Below are 22,594 nucleotides of genomic sequence, written 5' to 3'. Positions count from 1 at the left end.
CTGAAGTGTGCTTCCTCTCCCTTCTATGATTACACAGGAAATCCCACTCCTGGCAGGAAGCAGGGCCAGCCCACTCCTACCAAGAGGGGAGGAACAGGGTGGTTAGACAATATGGTAAGGGGGCATAAATTGGAAGTAGGCCGGGTCAACACAAATTGGCAGGGTCTACTTTAGCTACATCGGAGGTAGGTGGATCCAATGCAAAAAATACAATGGATTACTCCTTAAAAGGGAAAAATATTCTACAGTTTTCAAACCAGCACCTGGATCTGAATATCTTTTTCACTGGATGTAGTTAAAAATTAAGTATAGTCACTGAGCTATTCAATAAAATTTGCATAGCGCCACCTGCTGTTTTTCATTTCCCTAAATTCTCTTTCCACTTCCTGTGGTGGACGCACATGCTCGGCTCCATCAGCAAGGACACACCCCTTGAGAAAGGACACACCTCCTGAGCTGCCGTCTTGAAATAAATCTAGCAGAGCGATTGGCGCTATGAATGAGGAGATCTCTGGATCCATGTGAGGTACAGGGCTGGTTCTACCCTTGTTAGAGATTTTCATGTACTATATGATGTCTGAATTTTAATATTAATCATGGGATAGCCCATTTAAAGGGAACAAGTCAGGTTGAAACTGGTGTCTGAGCTGCAGGCAGCATGTTATAGAGCAGGAGGAGCTGAGCAGATTGTTGTATAGTTTTATTTGAAAAGATTCAGTAAAACTTGTATATTATTTATTTATATCTGTGCTCATTCTGGTCTTTGAAGTCTAGGAGGCAGTCCTATCAGTGATTGACAGCCGTCCCTCTATGACTGTGCTTACAAAGAGAGCTGTCAATCACTGATAGGATTGTCTCCTCATAAAGGAGAGCCTGTCAATCACTGATAGGAGCGTCTCTTCATGGAGGGAAGGCTGTCAGTCACTGATAGGACCTCCTCCTCATAGAGGGAAGCCTGTCAATCACTGATAGGACCGCCTCCTCATAGAGGGAAGCCTGTCAATCACTGATAGGACCGCCTCCTCATAGAGGGAAGCCTGTCAATCACTGATAGGACCTCCTCCTCATAGAGGGAAGCCTGTCAATCACTGATAGGACCGCCTCCTCATAGAGGGAAGCCTGTCAATCACTGATAGGACCGCCTCCTCATAGAGGGAAGCCTGTCAATCACTGATAGGACCTCCTCCTCATAGAGGGAAGCCTGTCAATCACTGATAGGACCGCCTCCTCATAGAGGGAAGCCTGTCAATCACTGATAGGACCGCCTCCTCATAGAGGGAAGACTGTCAATCACTGATAGGACCGCCTCCTGGACTTCAAAGCCCAGAATGAGCAGCAATTTAGATAAATGAAATATAAGTTATGCGGAATCTTTTCCTACACTGAACAAAATTATAAACGCAACACTTTTGGTTTTGCTCCCATTTTGCATGAGCTGAACTCAAAGATCTGAAAGATTTTCTACATACACAAAAGACCCATTACTCTCAAATATTTTCACAAATCTGTATAAGGCCTCCTGCACACGACAGTATTTTTTCACGGTCCGCAAAATGGGGTTCCATTGGTCCGTGACCGTCTTTTCGTCCGTGGGTCTTCCTTGATTTTTGGAGGATCCACGGACATGAAAAATGAAAAAAAAATCTAAGTCAAGTTTGCAATTGAAATGATAGGAAAAAACGGACACGGATCACGGACACGGATCACGGACACGGATGACAATCTTGTGTGCATCCGTGATTTTTCACGGACCCATTGACTTGAATGGGTCCGTGAACCGTTGGCCGTGAAAAAAATAGGACAGGTCTTATTTTTTTCACGGCCAGGAAACACGGATCATGGATGCGGCTGCAAAACAGTGCATTTTCCGATTTTTCCACGGCCCCATTGAAAGTCAATGGGTCCGCAAAAAAAAACGGAAAACGGCACAACGGCCACGGGTGCACACAACGGTCGTGTGCAGGAGGCCTAAATCTGTGTTAGTGAGCGCTTCTCCTTTGCCGAGATAATCCATCGCACCTCACAGGTGTGGCATATCAAGGTGCTGATTAGACAGCATGAATATTGCACAGGTGTGCCGTAGACTGCCCACAATAAAAGGACACTCTGAAATGTGCATAGTTTTGTCTTACTGGGGGGAAGGGGGTCAGAAAACCAGTCAGTATCTGGTGTGGCCACCATTTGCCTCATGCAGTGTAACACATCTCCGTCACATAGAGTTGATCAGGTTGCTGATTGTGGCCTGTGGATTGTTGGTCCTCTCCTCTTCTGTGCGAAGTTGCAGAATATTGTCAGGAACTGGAACACGCTGTCATATACGCCGATCCAGAGCAATGGGTGACATGTCCGGTGAGTATGCTGGCCATGCAAGAACTGGGATGTTTTCAGCTTCCAGGAATTGTGTACAGATCCTTGCAATATGGGGCCGTGCATTATCATGCTGCAACATGAGGTGATGGTCGTGGATGAATGGCACATCAATGGGCCTCAGGACCTCGTCACAGTATCTCTGTGCATTCAAAATGCCATCAATAAAATGCACCTGTGTTCGTTGTCCATAACAGACGCCTGCCCATACCATAACCCCACCGCTATCATGGGCCACTCCATCCACAAAGTTGACGTCAGAAAACCGCTCACCCACACGACGCCATACACGCTATCTGCCCTGAACACTGAAAACCGGGACTCATCCATGAACAGAACGCCTCTCCAACGTGCCAGACGCCATTGAATTCGGTTACGATGACAAACTGCAGTCAGATCCATACCCCGATGAGGACGACGAGCATGCAGATGAGCTTCCCTGAGACGGTTTCTGACAGTTTGTGCAGAAATTCTTTGGTTATGCAAACCGATTGTTGCTGCAGCTGTCCGGGTGGCTGGTCTCAGGCGATCATGGAGGTGAACATGCTGGATGTGGAGGTCCTGGGCTGGTGTGGTTACACGTGGTCTGCGGTTGTGAGGACGGTTGGATGTACTGCCAAATTCTCTGAAACGTCTTTGGAGATGGCTTATGGTAGAGAAATGAACATTCATTGCACGGGCAACAGGTCTGGTAGACATTCCTGAAGTCAGCATGCCAATTGCACGCTCCCTCAAACGTTGCGACATCTGTGATCAAACTGCACATTTCAGAGTGGCCTTTTATTGTGGGCAGTCTAAGGCACACCTGTGCAATATTCATGCTGTCTAATCAGCACCTTGATATGCCACACCTGTGAGGTGGGATGGATTATCTCGGCAAAGGAGAAGTGCTCACTAACACAGATTTAGACAGATTAGTGAACAATATTTGAGAGTAATGGGTCTTTTGTGTCTGTAGAAAATGTCTCAGATCTTTGAGTTCAGCTCATGCAAAATGGGAGCAAAACCGAAAGTGTTGCGTTTATATTTTTGTTCAGTGTATAAAACTATATATCAATCTGCTCAGCTCCTCCTGCTCTATAACCTGCTGCCTGCAGATTATTTTGCATTTTTATGGTGACAGGTTCCCTTTAAGAGTTTTTTCAATAAATAATGGTGCATACCTGAAATGGATCCTGTTCAAATCACATTATGGAAAAGAACTAGAAGAAACATACTAAACGTAAAGTGGATGAAGGTAACTGTACTACTGTCACCAGTATGCATCATGACTTGGTAAGGAGTGACCATTGTGGTCTTACAAATACATCCCGTAAGCTTCTTTTTGTCTCGTGGTTGGACTCAGCCGGATGTCATGAAGTTTGTTTTATACATTTCCCTTCCTTCGTGTACTTGTTGATTTTACATGTGATTTGATGGCCCAGATCTACAGCTTCCTGTGTACGATGGGAGGAGAAATGAGATCTTAACCCCAAGGAGAAGATACCACCAGGAGCAGACACATCTGTGCCCCACATCCTGCAGGTAAGAGGCACAAGCTCTTCATTTACAGCTGTTTTCTCGTTCTTCATTGTCGTCTGTTTAACTTTTTGCAAAAAAAAAATTTGTAACAATTATTCAAAAATTCTACAAGAAATTAAGCTAAAAAGTAAAAAATGTTTTGCATATTAAGGTATATACATGTAGGAGTAACTCTAATTCCACGTGCCCCAAGTTCTTTGCAAATAGGTAAAAAAAAAATCTAATTGGATTCATTAGCTTTGAGGTAAGAAGGGAAAGGGGTCAAAATATAAATAAAAAATAAATATAATAAAATATTTTTAAAAAGTATAAACAAATTATGAAAAAACTGCCATAGGACTGGTCAAAAAATGGGCAATGGCAAGAGGCATCACCGAAAGCAGCAGGACGATAATTTTACTGACAAAAGTAATGTGTAGTGAACAAATGACCGCTAGGGCCACTCATAGTCATAGGCATTCGGTCAGTATGTGTGAGCCAAAACCAGGACGCAACCTACAGAAAAAGTGTTTAATGGAAAGATTTGCGCCTCTTCTGTGTTTTGGACCCACTCCTCGTATAGGATTGCAGATGCTGATGAAAAATACTGACCAAATACTGACATGTGAAAGTGGCCTAAAGTGGGATAGACTCTGTTCAGGCAAAAAAACTGAATATTAGATTTAAAAAAAGGACAAAAAAACAACAAAAACAAATGAAAATATAAAAGAGAATGAAAATAAAAAATCTAGAAAAAAATTATCATTTTAAAATTAAATAAGAACTAGTAGAAACAGAGAATAACAAAATGTCAAACAATTTAAAAAATAAAATAAATCTAAAAAAATCTGAACTGACATGCTCTATTGCCTGGTAGTTACTGGCCGTCACTATTCTAGGCTTCTAAACAAATTTATCTAAAAAGTAGGCAAATTTGAATTTAATTTCCAATATTTTTTTTAAGCTGAATATTTGATAATTCTCATAGTATGAGTTTAGCATTTTGTTTTTGTTAATTTCATTTACTGTATTCTTTTATTAACATTTTATGATTTTATTATAAGGTGAATGGCCGTAGATCTACGTACGGATTGTTTTGGAGTATTTTGATAGTTTGATATGTCAGAGTATTTTGATATTTTGTATATGTTTGATATGTCGGAGTATTTTGATATTTTTGGATGCCCAAAAAGAACAGAGTAGATTGTGTATGAAATTAAAATATAGTTTACAGTAATTATAAATTATTCTTAGAGGTTTAATGAGCATTTACTCCTGAAATTAAAAAAGTCACGGGGAAATACACATATGCTGTGGATTTGTCCTTTATAAACAAATTGTAAAAAATTATAGTCATCTTCGCTTTTTTGGGGAAAAGTCAGTGACAATGAGTCTAACTGATATTGCAGATCTCACTGCAGAGTCAAATGGGACCACAAAAAGTTTATGGTGGACCTAGATTATAACTTGATAATGCGGTCCTTCTTGAAGAAGGTCCAGGGGATCCACCACGAGGCATCCCACCTGAAGCTGAAAGGTGGCGTAGATCACTTCTTGATGGATTTGCTACAAATTTTTGTTTTATTTTTGTTCTTGTTTTTTTAGAAGTTTCACATTTTTGAGTATGCGTTTAGGATGAAAAGGGGATGTGTACTGTACAGCAGGAAAATGGGTCCTCAGGAGGATCTGCACTATTTTGAAGGGGGTTATCAGGGATGGCCAACCTGCGGCTCTCCAGCTGTTGTGAAACTACGATTTCCACACTGCCCCGCCGTAGGCTGATAGCTGTAGGCAGTCTAGACATGCTGGGAGTTGTAGTTTTGCAACAACTGTAGAGCTGAAGGTTGGCCATCCCTGCTCTAGGCGATGCAAAGGTCACTGGTGCCTAAGGTGGACCATAGAACCGTCTATTACATAAAAATTAGATTATATATAACAAATGGTGGGTGGGGAGCCCTGTTTTATATATTTTGCATTCGGACCCTGGGGGTTTTCATTTACAAAGACTTCTGAATGGCACATCTGCTATCATATATTCCCCCACCACTACATGTATACGGGAAGTTGGGTGCTTCAGCTGTCATGGTGGCCATCTCCTTTTGGTGGAACAAAGAGGACAAAATCAGATCTAATAAAAGTTTGAATATAATTTTTTTTAGAAGAGGACTTGAGGACCCAGGTTTATATTAAGATTTTCTTGATTATTGACAGATACACTCCTTTAAATGCGTTAAAAATTACTTTATTTCACTGCAATTTATAGCAACAGACTTTTCTAGAATTCACATCAAAAGCATATTTTCTCAGAACATAAGCCCCAAATCTTTTCAATGTTACCCAAGCTTGGTCTCAAAAAGTCATAAGTTTCCCATGTGTTTTTTTTTCTTCTATTTGGTGGACCTTGGGTGTCGCGTCTTATTAATTGAGGAAACCGAGATGGAAGATTCCTACAAAAATATTGTAAATTGGAACTTTCTGAAATATAAAATAAAACCTAATAAAATCATTATAAAAAATTTGGAAGAAATAAATGATGTAATAAAAAAAAATATATATATACTGTAAAAACAAAGATGAATATTGCGTTTCACTTTCTTGGTATAATAAAAGGGAAACATAGAGAATATAGAAATGTGCTCCACATTTGGGTTGGTTTTGGAGGCTCCTATGTTTTCAGAGCCTTTACATTGACCTACACAGAAAAGGCTTGGCCCATCAGAGTACCAGGGGGTTCTTCAGGGGTCCAGGCTATTTCAAAAATGGAAGACAACCCCATTTGAAGGTAACTTTGGAGCCAATTACTCACCACTGGGGTGTATTTCATATCGGGTGATTCAGTAATAACCTATTAGATCTGACTGATGATCCGTCCTGCGTGTGCAATAATACGGAGGCTGCGGTGCAGTTAATAGTGGACGTGTTCTGTATAGATGCAAGGTGGACTTCAGAATTATCTCCTCTGGCGGGCCCAAGCTCCCCGGTACCACACCGACCATGGTTACCAAACGACAAAGAAGTAACTCTTGTAGCACAGTATACCTCCATATGTGGACAGCAATACCCTCTTTGTATGTTGTATGGTAATGCCATGTACATTAGAGGGGTTGTCCAAGTGTCTAAACTTTTTTAACTTTCCATAGGAGTCTGTTGTAACTGTTGAAAAACTCCTACTGACTTGCGCCCCACTGCTCCGTTTCGGCTCAATGGCTCCATCAGTGGTCTTCTGGAAGGACAGAACCACGTGCGCTAATGCAGCCAATAACCTGCCTCAGCTGTGACGGGTCCCTAAGCGACATGTAGGGGTGCACCTAGCCTTTCTGCTGCCTGAGGCGAAAACTGAAATGGCGCCCCCCCCCCTACCCCATGCCAATTTCTTAACCTACGGTAATCCCTTTGCCACAATGAAAGCGCTCACTTCCGCTGCCACCCTCCTCTTGCCTCTACCTGGTGCTGCCTCACCTGGCCTCATTGGTGGAGCACCCCTGGCGACATGTGATACATCACCACTGAGGCCAGTTATTGGTTGCAGCCGCACATGTGACCCTGTCTGTCTGGAAGTTTACAGGACAGGAACTGGAAGATGAAGCCAGAGAGCTGTGATTGGGCAGCGTTGAGCAGGTGAGATTGGCAACAGATACAACAGGCTCTTATCAAAAGTAAAAAAAGCCTAGAAAGCTGGAGAACCCCTTTAATCTGAAAGGGCTGGTGAGGTATGTGCCCTGGGTGCTGGGGGGTTGGCGACAAGTTAATCTACATTGGTCAGGGTATTTAGACAGGGCAAGGACAGAGAACTGCATCTTTACCCGGGTGAAGAAGCGCCTATCCATATGTACTGAACGTATAGAAACCAGCAAACCCCCCCCCCCCCCCCGAAACTTGTATATGTCACATATACAGTAACTCATCCACTAAAAGCATCATCCAAGATGGCTGCAGTGGTTATGCAGTAGGTCTCTATTGTTCATTTTTCTTATTAGATAGAGGACACAGGAAGGAATCCATATTTCATATCTACGAAGAAGGAGAAATAATGTATTATTCTGTAGCAAATATAGGCATGTGGAACAATATCATTCATCACGCCTCATTCAGAACAATGGGACGGTCACAAAAACCTCTGCAACGAATCCGCTGAGTGAGAACGTAGATTGACATGTTCTGTTGCTATTACTTCTAATAATGCTACTACTATGCTGCAAATACTACTACTACTACCAATATTATTATTATATTACACTAAGCATAAATAGCTACAAATAATCATAGAATTTTTATTATATTCATTATTATATACAGTATTGATCATAATTGTACAGCTATGAAACTGTTGTACTACCGCAAATTCTGCTACTACCACTATCACTACTACCACTGCTACCATTACTACTACCACTATCACTACTACTACCACTGCTACCAATACCAATATCACTACCACTACTTCTACTACCACTGCTATTACTACTACCATTAGTACTACTACCACTACTATTACTACCACTAAAAATACTGCTATCACTACTAATACTACCACTGCTATTACTACTCCCACTAGTACTACTACTAAGACCACTACTATCACTACCACTACTGCTATTATTGTCACAACAACTACTACTACCACCATTACTACCACTATTACTATTACTTCTATTAACACCACCACCACTACTACTAATACTGCTACTACTACCACTGCTATTACTACTCCCACTAGTACTACTACTAAGACCAATACTATCACTACCACTACTACTATCATTGCTACTACTATTACTACTGCTATTATTGTCACAACTACTACTACTACTACTACCACCATTACTACCACTACTACTATTACTTCTAATAACACCACCACTACTACTACTAATACTGCCACTACCACTACTACTACCACCACTACTACCACTACCACTACTACTACTACTACTAATACTGCCACTACCACTACTACTACCACCACTACTACCACTACCACTACTACTACTACTACTAATACTGCCACCACCACTACTACTACTAATACTGCCACTACCACTACTACTACCACCACTACTACCACTACCACTACTACTACTACTACTAATACTGCCACTACCACTACTACCACCACTACTACTACCACTATCTCTACTACTACTAATACTGCCACTACCACCACTACTACTACCACTACCACTACTACTACTACTGCTGCCACTACTACTACTACTACCACTACCACTACTACCACTACTACTACTACCACTACCACTACTATTACTACTACTACTACCACTACTACTACTACCACTACTACTACTGCCACTACTACCACTACTACCACTATCACTACTACTACCACTACTACTACCACCACTACTACTACTGCCACTACCACTACTACCACCACTACTACTACTACCACTACCACCACTACTGCCACTACTACTACCACTACCACTACCACTACTACCACTACTACTACTGCCACTACTACTACTACCACTACTACCACTATCACTACTACTACTGCCACTACCACTACCACTACTACTACTACCACTACTACCACTACTACCACTACCACTACTACTACTGCCACTACTACCACTACCACTACTACTACTACCACTACTACTACTACCACTACTACCACCACTACTACTACTACCACTACCACTACTACTACTACTACTACTACCACTACCACTACTACTACTACCACTACTACTACTACCACTACTGCCACTACTACTACTACCACTACCACTACTACCACTATCACTACTACTACTGCCACTACCACTACTATCACTACTACCACTACCACTACCACTACTACTACTGCCACTACCACTACTATCACTGCTATTATACTACGAATAAGTAAATACAAATAAATTCTATAAGAAAAAGCATTTTTAGAAATATGCACGAGGCATTAAGAGATTGAGATTTTTTCTATTTTTACTTGTTTTTTTCCACATAAAGTTGCTTTACGTCTTTTACGGTGACGGGGGCACTTACTTTCTGTTTGGAGGATGCCGCTATAAAAAACCCCGCAGATTTCCGTTTTGTTGATGAAAATATCAGTATCGTCCGAGACATTACACTTCTTCTTTGTGACGCTCGTGCTGTTATCTTTTCTTTCCTCTTTTTGTTTTCTGCGTTGTTCTGACCTTTCAGTGATTTGCACCGTGGGTTTGGCTGACATCTACTTTCTCTGAGGGTCTTTAGTTCAGAATGAGATAAGACGGAATAAACTGATAACATCACAAAACCTTTACTTCTGTGTGTAATTTTTACTATTTTTGACCTTCTTTGACCCAAGGGTGGACTATTATTGAAGCAGGCCCTGCACTTGTTATGGGCTGATTGAAGTATTGGGGGAAGGGGGGGGGTACAGTTTAGATTGGCTGATCCTCATGGTCAGAATGGGATAAAATACAAACCTTTACCCACCCATCCCCCGTCACTGACATTCCGACGCTGGGGGAATTAATCCATTCTGCCCAAATAAATTCTTGTACATATGAGGCAGTATTATAGTAGTTATATTCCTATACATAGGAGGCAGTATTATAGTAGATATATTCTTGTACATAGGAGCAGTATTATAGCAGTTATATTCTTGTACATAGGAGCAGTATTATAGTAGTTATATTCTTGTACATAGGAGGCAGTATTATAGTAGTTATATTCTTGTACATAGGAGGCAGTATTATAGTAGTTATAGTCTTGTACATAGGAGCAGTATTATAGTAGTTATATTCTTGTACATAGGAGCAGTATTATAGTAGTTATATTCTTGTACATAGGAGCAGTATTATAGTAGTTATATTCTTGTACATAGGAGGCAGTATTATAGTAGTTATAGTCTTGTACATAGGAGCAGTATTATAGTAGTTATATTCTTGTACATAGGAGCAGTATTATAGCAGTTATATTCTTGTACATAGGAGACAGTATTATAGTAGTTATATTCTTGTACATAGGAGCAGTATTATAGTAGTTATATTCTTGTACATAGGAGCAGTATTATAGTAGTTATATTCCTGTACATAAGAGACAGTATTATAGTAGTTATATATTCTTGTACATAGGAGGCAGTATTATAGTAGTTATATTCTTGTACATAGGGGCAGTATTATAGTAGTTATATTCTTGTACATAGGAGCAGTATTATAGTAGTTATATTCTTGTACATAGGATGCAGTATTATAGTAGTTATATTCTTGTACATAGGAGCAGTATTATAGTAGTTATATTCTTGTACATAGGAGCAGTATTATAGTAGTTATATTCTTGTACATAGGAGCAGTATTATAGTAGTTATATTCTTGTACATAGGAGCAGTATTATAGTAGTTATATTCTTGCACATAGGAGCAGTATTATAGTAGTTATATTCTTGTACATAGGAGCAGTATTATAGTAGTTATAGTCTTGTACATAGGGGCAGTATTATAGTAGTTATATTCTTGTACATAGGAGGCAGTATTATAGTAGTTATATTCTTGTACATAGGAGCAGTATTATAGTAGTTATATTCTTGTACATAGGAGGCAGTATTATAGTAGTTATATTATTGTACATAGGAGCAGTATAATAGTAGTTATATTCTTGTACATAGGAGCAGTATTATAGTAGTTATATTCTTGTACATAGGAGCAGTATTATAGTAGTTATATTCTTGTACATAGGTGGCAGTATTATAGTAGTTATATTCTTGTACATAGGAGCAGTATTATAGTAGTTATATTCTTGTACATAGGAGCAGTATTATAGTAGTTATATTCTTGTACATAGGAGCAGTATTATAGTAGTTATATTCTTGCACATAGGAGCAGTATTATAGTAGTTATATTCTTGTACATAGGAGCAGTATTATAGTAGTTATAGTCTTGTACATAGGGGCAGTATTATAGTAGTTATATTCTTGTACATAGGAGGCAGTATTATAGTAGTTATATTCTTGTACATACGAGCAGTATTATAGTAGTTATATTCTTGTACATAGGAGCAGTATTATAGTAGTTATATTCTTGTACATAGGAGCAGTATTATAGTAGTTATATTCTTGTACGTAGGAGCAGACTTATAGTAGTTATATTCTTAATCAAATTTCTTTTTATTGAAGAAAACGCAAATAGTCATGTGACAAATCAATCACTTAAATACCAGGCGCAGCTGGACAAATGCTTATTCACTAAGCGCATCAATTCAAGTGCAGTGGCGACATGACTCAATAACACATTAACATGTGCATAAAAGAAATTAATACGGAAAAGTAAAGACAAGACATGGGAAGAGGGGAGGGGGAAAAGGAGGTAAGGGGGGGGGGGGTAATAGATGTCTATCATATGCTTCGTGTGAATCTTGAAGTTACGATAAAGCTTCCAAGGGGACCATGTTTTGATAAACTTTGCTCTAGAGTGAGTCTCCCAGTGTGCAAGCTCCTCAAACCGGTAAAGCTGATCCACCTTCTCGGTCCACATCAAGAGGGATGGAGGAGAATCATTTCTCCATAACAATGGAATCAATAGGCGAGCTGCTGTTATAAGCATAGTCGGTAGATTTGACCTTGAGGGGGTCAGCGTGTCATTAGGACACCATAACATTAGGAGTTTTGCGTCTATTCTAACCTGGTTTTTACAGGTCTTATTTATAATAGTTTCGATCTCTATCCAGAAAGGCCGGATCTTTTCACAATTCCACCATATATGAGAGAGAGAACCAACATCTCCCCCGCACCTCCAGCAACGGTCAGGGATATCAGGATTGATCTTATGTAGATATTCTGGTGTTTTATACCATCTTGTGAGCAATTTGTAGGAGTTAGCTTGTATCTTAATGCAACGGTTGAATCCGTGTGAGTGTGTGAGGATAAAAGCTTTCTCAGGTTCTGACAAAGTTATGGATAACTCCTTCTCCCAAGCTGAGAGAAACCATAGATCTGGAGGGGCGGAGGAGAGCAGCTCCTTGTATAATGTGGAGAGAGGCTTCCGCGGGCGTTGGCCTACTGAAATCTTCCCCTCCATCCATGAGGGATCATTTGTGGGTCGTGGGACCTTTTCAATAAGCTTTAGGTCCTTTTTAAAGGCCATAACTGCCAAAAAGGAAGCCTTTTGGACCTTTGGAAGAGCGAAAACATCACTCCAATTTAAAGCACCAGACTCAGATATAATATCTTGTAACCTTAAGCTAGATAGTAGGGCCCAAATTCCTGATGGTGCAGTGGTGGCGGGATGAATATGGGCCTGAAGCAGGTGCAGGGGGATATTCATACTAGGGAACTTAAGAACTGACGCCCGATATAGTTTGACCACTCTAGCAGTAAGCCCTTCCACAGAGGCGAGGCATAAATGTTATTAGCAGTACTTTTCCGCAAACCCCATAAGACCAGTTTATCTTTATAGGTGAGCATATCACACTCCAATTGGGAGGCAAGATTGAGAGGGCGCCAGGAGAGGAGGCTTAGAGCTCTGCTTAGCATTGCCGCTTTATAGTAAAGGTATATGTCTGGCAGGCCAAAACCTCCCAATCTTCTCTCCCGAGTGAGGGTGGTGTATGCTATTCTGGGGGACTTACCCGACCATACAAATGCTGAGAAGATTCTGCGGACCTCCACAAAGAAGGTATGGGGTAGCCAAATAGGTAGTGTTTGAATGAAGTAAAGTAGTCTAGGGACAATGAAGGCTTTAATATAATTCTTCCTTCCAATCCACGAAATGAACGGGAGTTTTAGGGATTGCAGGTGTGCTCTAATGGATCTAAGTAAAGGGGCTTGATTAAGCTCGTAAAGGTCCTCAGGATTCGCTGATATATGGGTGCCCAAAAATGGGATTGACTTGGGGGCCCACGTAAATGCCGTGGAGCGTTTGATCATTTCTATGGAAGCGGCTGAGCAGGAAATATTTAGGGCCTGTGACTTACCATAATTGATCTTGAAATTAGAGACCAAACCATATTCCTCAAAAAGAGCTTGGAGCCTGGGAAATGAGGTCGTGGAATTGGACGTGATGACTAAGAGATCGTCTGCGAAGGCAGCTGTCAAGTGAGTATGAGATCCCAAGGTGATCCCTTGGATGTCCGGATCTTGCCTAATTTTAGCCAGCAGTGTCTCCATAACAATAACAAAAAGGGCCGGTGATAGTGGGCAGCCTTGTCTCGTCCCATTGGTAATGGGGAAAGTTGGAGAGAGTGTGCCATTGATCCGAATCCTGGCAGAGGGGAGCGAATAGAGTGAGAAGATGGACTGGATGAACTTGTCCGGAAGGCCAAATTTTGACAGTGCCCGAGACATAAAATGCCAGTTGATCCTGTCAAAGGCCTTCTCTGCATCTGTACTGAGCAGGGCTAGCGGTATAGAATTCCGCCGAGCATGCGTGATTAAGTGTATGACGCGGACCGTGTTTTCACTCCCCTGTCTGTCAGTGACGAATCCTACCTGTTCCCTATTAATAATGTCAGGGAGAACCGACTGGATCCGATGGGCCAAAATCTTAGCCCACCATTTCACATCAGTGTTCAAAAGCGAAATAGGGCGGTAGCTCCCGCAGTTTAGGGGGTCCTTATTTTCTTTGTGAATTACTGTGATATGGGCCGATAGCGATTGTGGGGGGAGGGAACCTCCTTGGAGTAAGTAATTACAAAGGATGTTAAAATGTGGGATCAGGATGTGCTTAAAGGTTTTGTAGTAGGAGATGGTAAATCCGTCAGGGCCTGGGCTTTTCCCGGAAGGTATGGAGGAGAGGACCTTGCTGATTTCAGAGTCTGTGATAGGGGATAGGAGCTGGGCCGACTGTGATGGGGTGATAGTAGGCAGCTGGGGGGAGGAGAGGAACTTCTCAGTCGCTTCCCCTAATTGGGCTGGCGAGAGTTGGTTTGGTGGCTCTAAGTTATAGAGGTCCCTATAGAAGGCACAGAAGGAATCTGCTATGTCTGGGGTGCTTTTATGTAACGTGCCTTTGGCATCCTTTACAGCTGCGATAAAGGAATCAGCTTTCTGTTTTTTAACTAAGGCTGACATTAGCCTATTCCCTTTATCTCCATGGGCATATGACCGAAATTTGGCCCGTAAAAGTAGTTTGGCTGACGTGACATTCAGCAAATTCTTAAGCTTTGTGCGAGCCTCTGACAGGTCCGAGGCACATCTAAGGGCCTGCGAGTTTTTGTGCGTTATTTCTAGCGCCTATATCTGGGAGAGGAGGGCCGCCACTGCTTGGTTCCGCTGCTTTTTAATATGAGCCCCTAGAGCTATCAGCTCACCTCTCAGAACCGCCTTGTGGGTCTCCCAAAGGATGGAGGGGGAGGGCGCGTCCGGGCCTAGAGGGTTAAGTGTGAAAAATTCTGTTATGGTAGAGGACAATTTAGCGACATGGGAGGGGTCAGAGATAATGGTGTCATTAATACGCCAATTCCATTCCCTCTTTGGGAGGTCCTGCAGAGAAACACTCAGGAATACCGGGGCATGGTCAGACAGGGTGATGTTCCCTATGTGGGATCGGATAGCCCTATTAGCATGGGTTTTAGACAGGAATAGATAGTCAAGTCTATGGTAGGAGGATTTAGCAGCTGAGTAGAAGGTGTAATCCTTACTAGAGGGGTTTGTGGTGCGCCAAATATCTATAACACCTAACCTATGTAAGGCGAGTTTGAGACGTCGTAGCTTCACATGTGTAATGGCGGACTTCCCATTTGAGGAATCTATGGAAGGCTCCAGGGTGACATTGAAGTCGCTATAGTTATATTAGTTATATTCTTGTACATAGGAGCAGTATTATAGTAGTTATATTCTTGCACATAGGAGCAGTATTATAGTAGTTATATTCTTGCACATAGGAGCAGTATTATAGTAGTTATATTCTTGTACATAGGAGCAGTATTATAGTAGTTATATTTTTGTACATAGGATGCAGTATTATAGTAGTTATATTCTTGTACATAGGAGCAGTATTATAGTAGTTATATTCTTGTATATAGGAGGCAGTATTATAGTAGTTATCTTCTTGTACATAGGAGGCAGTATTATAGTAGTTATATTCTTGTACATAGGAGGCAGTATTATAGTAGTTATCTTCTTGTACATAGGAGGCAGTATTATAGTAGTTATATTCTTGTACATAGGAGGCAGTATTATAGTAGTTATATTCTTGTACATAGGAGGCAGTATTATAGTAGTTATATTCTTGTACATAGGAGCAGTATTATAGTAGTTATATTCTTGTACATAGGAGCAGTATTATAGTAGTTATATTCTTGTACATAGGGGCAGTATTATAGTAGTTATATTTTTGTACATTGGAGCAGTATTATAGTAATTATATTCTTGTACATAGGAGCAGTATTATAGTAGTTATATTCTTGCACATAGGAGCAGTATTATAGTAGTTATATTCTTGCACATAGGAGCAGTATTATAGTAGTTATATTCTTGTACATAGGAGCAGTATTATAGTAGTTATATTCTTGTATATAGGAGGCAGTATTATAGTAGTTATATTCTTGTACATAGGGGCAGTATTATAGTAGTTATATTCTTGTACATAGGAGCAGTATTATGGTAGTTATATTCTTGTAGATAGGAGCAGTATTATAGTAGTTATATTCTTGTACATAGGAGGCAGTATTATGGTAGTTATATTCTTGTACATAGGAGCAGTATTATAGTAGTTATATTCTTGTACATAGGAGGCAGTATTATAGTAGTTATATTCTTGTACAGAGGAGCAGTATTATAGTAGTTATATTATTGTACATAGGGGCAGTATTATAGTAGTTATATTCTTGTACATAGGGGCAGTATTATAGTAATTATATTCTTGTACATAGGAGCAGTATTAAAGTAGTTTTTTTCTTATACATAGGAGGCAGTATTATAGTAGCATTATAGGTAGTTTCTATTTGTGAGCCAGGGTCTTGGTTAGTTGTGTGTGTGATACTGTATGAGTAACTTTAAATCAGAATATAGCTCTGAAACACAGAGATGCCAGGAGCCCACCACATCCCACCCAGAATACATCTTCACATCCACCCACACACACACACATATTACACAGAGAACATGGTTGCATATTCCTGTACCATGTATCTGACGATTTTATCTTTGTTCCTTTTCCTTTAGGTTTGAAGTGTTGAACGACCCTATTAAACGTTTCTGGGGTCATGCTGCATTGTCTTGGATTGCACCTGGATTTCCATAGGACAGCAGATTAAACCTATTGTGTGACCATAAGTGGTCTTCCAGTTTTAGGTCAGTAAAGCTAAATCATTGCATTATGAAATTCTTTCTAACGTTCTAATATACTTGAGTTTCAGTTGCTCATTGTTTGAAGATCTCAGCTTGCAGCCAGTGAATAAGAAAATTCTAAAACCTGTATAGACCTCACACATTTCAGATAATTACAATCCTATCAAGGTTTTTCAACCTCTGAGAGCTAAACAGTTTGGGCTCAATCTATAGCTTGCATTCAGCCTCTCAGTGTAACAATGCCATTCACTAACAGATAGCAGAGATATTCAAAATATTACGAAATTGAAACATAATAATACTTTTACAAAGCCAAAGGACTTTTCAATATGCAATTATTATTGTATTATTCTTATGACACTTGAAAACCCCTTTTTACAGCGCAAATACATCCCTGCTACATATGTATAAGACACTCAAGATCGAGGAAGACGTTTGGCTAAGGGCTCATGCACACCACCGTATGGTCGACGGGACTTTTTTTTTCCGTCATACATAATGAAACAAAACGGAAGCGTTATTTGTGCCCATAGACATGTATTAGGACGGAGCAAAACGGAATGCCTCTTAAAGGGTTCCGTTTTGCATTCCGTCATAAAATTCCATTATAACCCTGTTATAACCAAACAGTACAACAGAATTACATACGCTGATGCGAACGCCCCCTAACTAATCCACAGAATCCGTTCTTTTTTTTACCGGATCCATTTTTGTTTTTCTTTATTTTTCTGTTCTCAGAAGAATGGAAAATGAAACGGTGATGTGAACTCTCACTCAAAGCGGTTGTTCAGAGCTGAACCTGGTCATATCGCCATCTTCACCCCTCCGGCCCCCCTGATATGAGCATGTCATTTCATGCTCAGATGCCCTCCTTTTGCCCTGCGCTGAATCGCGCAGGGCAAAGGCTTTTTTAGGCGATACGGTGACGTGCAGGGCTCTCCATGGGTAAAGCATGGCGGATGCTTCTGCTCTGCAGTGAACCCAGTGACATCACCGGCACTAATGGGCGGGCTTTAGCGCTGCCCTAGCCTGTAAAACGGCTAGGGCAGCGCTAAAGCCCGCCCATCAGTTCTGGTGACGTCACTGGGAACACTGCTAGGAGGAAGCCTCCACCTAGCAGTGCAATAATATAAACAAAAAAGGAGAGCATCGGATCATGAACCAGGGATGCCGGAGGGGTGAAGATAGGGATACACCCGGGTACAGCTATAAACCCGGACAACCCCTTTAATTTTGCCATCCACTAATAACCTGTAAGTCCCAGTGTTTTACTATTAACTGTAGTAATAGAAGGTAGTTTCTTGTCCCAGTACTTGTATGATGTGTTGCTATCTTACATGTCTCATGTGTGTATTTAACATCAGAAAAGTAAGATAAAGCATCCGAATGGAGACGGGGCGGTCCGTCTTGTATTGGTTTGTGTGCAGCATACTTAAAGGGCTAGGCTGGCATTGAGTTATGTTTTGTGTGGGTGGATGAGAATATTTCTTCTGGAGGGATGTGGTGGGTTTCGAGCAGGTTTGAGGTTTGCCAGAAATACGCTCTGATTTACCCTTCACTTCCTAACCTAACCGAGACCCCCGGAGCAATTATAAATCTCATTGAAGCTGCAAGAGCAACTCATCATGAACTGTCATGGTTGATGTCCCATCTTAAAGGGGGTGGATATTTTTTAACTGCATCTAATGAAAAATTTAGTAAATTTTATCTGTATAGCACCACTTGTTCTTTTCCTCATTTCTCTGTCCACCATTGCTGAGGTGGTCGCACACTGTGACACTTATAAGGACCCCCCCTTTCCCCCGAATTGTGATAGGGAGCGAGCTGCAGCAGAAAGGACAAGTCCCCTGAGCTATGCCTTCAACCCTGGGCCTGTTTTCACCTTCCTGCCCAGGCCATTTTTTGCAAATATCACATGCGTCACTTTATGTGGTAATAGCTTTGGAACACTTTTACTTATCCAAGCCATTCTGAGATTGTTTTCTCGTGACACATTGTACTTCATGATAGTCATAAACTTGAGTCAATAAATTTCACCTTTATTTGTGAAAAAATCCCCAAATTTAGCCAAAATTTTGAAAAATTCCCAAATTTTTCAAATTTCAATTTCTCTACTTTTATAATAGATAGTGATACCTCATATAATAGTTATTACTTTATATTTCCCATATGTCTACTTCATGTTTGGGTAATTTTGAAAATGACATTTTATTTTTTGGGGATGTTAGAAGGCTTAGAAGTTTGGAAGCAAATCTTGAAATTTTTTGGAAAATTTCCAAAACCCACTTTTTAACCACTTCCCATCTGGGCCCTTTGCCCCCTTCCTGACCAGGCCAAATTTTGCAAAACGGACATATCTCACTTTATGTGGTAATAACTTTGGAACGCCTTTATTTATCCAAGTCATTCAGAGATTGTTTTCTCGTGACACATTGTACTTCATGATAGTCATAAATTTGAGTCAAAATATTTCACCTTTATTTATGAAAAAATCCCAAATTTACCCAAAAATTTAAAAAAATCGCAATTTTCTAAATTTCAATTTCTCTGCTTTTAAAACAGAAAGTGATACCTCATAAAATATTTATTATTTAACATTCCCCATATGTCTACTTTATGTTGGCATCATTTTGGAAATGTCATTTTATTTTTTTAGGACGTTAGAAGGCTTAGAAGTTTAGAAGCAATTCTTCAAATTTTTAAGAAAATTGCCAAAACCCACTTTATAAGGACCAGTTCAGGTCTGAAGTCACTTTGTGGGGCCTACATAGTGGATACCCCCATAAATGACCCCATTGTAGAAACTACACCCCTTAAGGTATTCAAAACCGATTTTACAAACTTTGTTAACCCTTTAGGCGTTCCACAAGAATTAAAGGAAAATGGAGATCAAATTTTTAAATTTCACTTTTTTGGCAGATTTTCCATTTTAATCAATTTTTTTCTCTAACACATCGATGGTTAACAGCCAAACAAAACTCAATATTTATTACCCAGATTCTGCGGTTTACAGAAACACCCCACATGTGGTCGTAAACTGCTGTATGGGCACACGGCAGGGCGCAGAAGGAAAGGAACTCCACATGGTTTTTAGATGCCATGTCCCATTTGAAGCCCCCTGATGCACCCTTACAGTAGAAACTCCCAAGAAGTGACCCCATTTTGGAAACTAGGGGATAAGGTGCCAGTTTTATTAGTACTATTTTTGGGTACATATGATTTTTTGATCATTCAATATAACACTTTATGGGGCAAGGTGACCAAAAAATTGGTTGTTTTAGCACAGTTTCTATTTATTTATTTTTACAGCGTTCACCTTAGTGGTTCAGTCAAGTGACATTTTTATAGAGCAGATTGTTACGGACGTGGCGATACCTAATATGTATACTTTTTCTCATTTATTAAAGTTTTACACAATAATAGCATTTTTGAAACCAAAAAATTATGTTCTAATGTGTCCATGTTCTGAGAGCTATAGTTTTTTTATTTTTTGAGAGATTTTCTTATGTAGGGGCTCATTTTTTGCGGGATGAGGTGACGGTTTTATTGGTACCATTTTGTGGGACATACGCATTTTTGATCACTTGGTGTTGCACCTTTTGTGATGCAAGGTGACAAAAATTGCTTGTTTTGACACAGTTTTTTTTTTTTTTTTTTTTACGGTGTTCACCCGAGGGGTTAGGTCATGTGATATTTTTATAGAGCTGGTTTTTACGGACGCGGCAATACCTAATATGTATACTTTTTTTTATTTGTTTCACTTTAACACAATAATAGCATTTTTGAAACCAAAAAAATGATGTTTTAGTGTCTCCATGTTCTAAGAGCTATAGTTTTTTTATTTTTTGAGAGATTTTCTTATGTAGGGGCTCATTTTTTGCGGGATGAGGTGACGGTTTTATTGGTACCATTTTGTGGGACATACGCGTTTTTGATCACTTGGTGTTGCACCTTTTGTGATGCAAGGTGACAAAAATTGCTTGTTTTGACACAGTTTTTTTTATTTATTTTTTACGGTGTTCATCCGAGGGGTTAGGTCATGTGATATTTTTATAGAGCTGGTTTTTACGGACGCGGCAATACTAAATATGTCTATTTTACTTTATTTTTTCTATTTTAATTTTTTTTTTTATTCCTAACTTGGGAACTTTTTTTTTTTTACATGTGAAACTTTATTTTATTTTATTTTTTCAACCCTTTATTTTTTTTATTTTTTTTTACACTTTTCGTCCCCCATAAGGTCATACAAGACCTCTGGGGGACATTTGCTTCACTTTTTCTTTTTTTTTTCACAGTTGATTTCTCCTGTAACTGGGGCTGAGATAGTAGCCCCAGTTACAGGACAAATGCACCCCTATAGAGGCTGTACAGCAGCAATCCAGCGCTGTACAGCCTCACAGCAGGGCTGATCGAGGTCTCTGAGAGACCTCACACAGCTCCTGCACTCTCCGGTCCCGGCGGTCACATGACCGCCGGGCCGGAACAGGAAGCGCACAGCGCTTCCTGCTCTGCAGACACAGCGCTCGGTGAGCGCTGTGTCTGCAGCGATCGTGAAGGCAGGGACACCTGGGCACTGTCCCTGCCTTGTCTTAGGGTTGCCCTGCTGTCACTGACAGCGGGCAACCTGATCAGCAGCTGCACGATTAGCGTGCAGCTGCTATTTCTGACAGGACGTTTTAAAACGTGCTGTCAGAAATAGACGTCCACCCATAGGACGTTTATATCCTATGGGCGGACGTGAGGCGGTTAAGGACCAGTTCAGGTCTGAAGTCCCTTTGTGAGGCTTATATAAAAAAACACCCAAAAATGCCACCCCATTTTAGAAACTACACCCCTCAAGGTATACAAAACTGATTTTACAAACTTTGTTAACCCTTTAGGCGTTCCACAAGAGTTAATGGAAGATGGAGATAAAATTTCAGAATTTCACTTTTTTGGCAGATTTTACATTTTAATCCATTTTTTCCAGTAGCAAAGCAAGGGTTAACAGCCAAATAAAACTCAATATTTATTACCCCGATTCTGCGGTTTACAGAAACACCCCACATGTGATCATAAACTGCTGTACGGGCACATGGCAGGGCGCAGTAGGAAAGGAACGCCATATGGATTTGAAGCCCCCCTGATGCATCCCTACAGTAGAAACTCAAAAAAGTGACCACATTTTGGAAACTACGGGATAAGGTGCCAGTTTTATTGGTACTATTATGGGGTACATGTGATTTTTAATTGCTCTATATTAAGTTTTTTGTGAGGCAAGATAACCAAAAAATGTATGTTTTGGCACCGTTTTTATTCATCTGACAGGTTAGATCATGCGCTATTTTTATAGAGCAGGTTGTTACGGATGCAATGATATCAAATATGTCTACTTTCTATGATGTTTGTTTCAGTTTTACATAATAAAGCATTTTTAAAAAAAAAATTGGGTTTTTGTATCTCCATTTTCTAAACGCCCTATTTTTTTTTTTTTCTGGCGATCGTCTTGTGC

At 40.3% G+C, this 22,594-nt stretch overlaps 1 protein-coding gene across 1 annotated transcript in view; it reads left to right on the top strand.

Moving 5' to 3' along the window:
• The first annotated feature begins 3,873 nt into the window (after positions 1 to 3,873).
• Positions 3,874 to 22,594, top strand: part of LOC121004931 — a 70,815-nt gene continuing 52,094 nt past the window's right edge. The window contains exon 1 of the mRNA XM_040437364.1: positions 3,874 to 3,891. The gene's annotated coding sequence lies outside the window, so the exon portion shown is untranslated. The remainder of the gene's footprint in view (positions 3,892 to 22,594) is intronic.

This window comes from Bufo bufo, chromosome 6 (assembly GCF_905171765.1).
Source record: "Bufo bufo chromosome 6, aBufBuf1.1, whole genome shotgun sequence".
Taxonomy (NCBI): Eukaryota; Metazoa; Chordata; class Amphibia; order Anura; family Bufonidae; genus Bufo; species Bufo bufo.
The sequence above is the reverse complement of the archived record's forward strand: the minus strand, read 5'-3'. Positions and strand labels throughout refer to the sequence as shown.